Below are 307 nucleotides of genomic sequence, written 5' to 3'. Positions count from 1 at the left end.
AAAAGAACAGGAGTACTTGTGGCACCTTAGATACTAACACATTTATTTGAGCATAAGCTTTCGTGGGCTACAGCCTGAAGAATACGCTAATAACAATACATCACAAAGAGAAATGATTCTGTATATTTAAATTGCCTAAGATGCATTACGAGATGCCTCCTACTAAGGGTAAGAAAAATTACTGCTCAGAACATATAAATCTGATCAACTGCTGTTTTATCACCTCTGCCCCGCTCCTCCCCCAGAGAGCAAATGCTTCCTGCTGCCCTTCATTGTCTGTTTAGATCACATCAATTTAATTTAAAAA

General features: G+C 38.1%; 1 protein-coding gene across 1 annotated transcript in view; it reads left to right on the top strand.

The window, feature by feature from the left end:
* GARNL3 (GTPase activating Rap/RanGAP domain like 3) overlaps positions 1 to 307 on the top strand; it is a 212,543-nt gene that overhangs the window by 185,411 nt on the left and 26,825 nt on the right. The window lies entirely within an intron of this gene.

Source organism: Terrapene carolina, unplaced genomic scaffold (genome assembly GCF_002925995.2).
Source record: "Terrapene carolina triunguis isolate 2854851 unplaced genomic scaffold, T_m_triunguis-2.0 Scaffold238, whole genome shotgun sequence".
Taxonomy (NCBI): domain Eukaryota; kingdom Metazoa; phylum Chordata; order Testudines; family Emydidae; genus Terrapene; species Terrapene triunguis.
The sequence above is the reverse complement of the archived record's forward strand: the minus strand, read 5'-3'. Positions and strand labels throughout refer to the sequence as shown.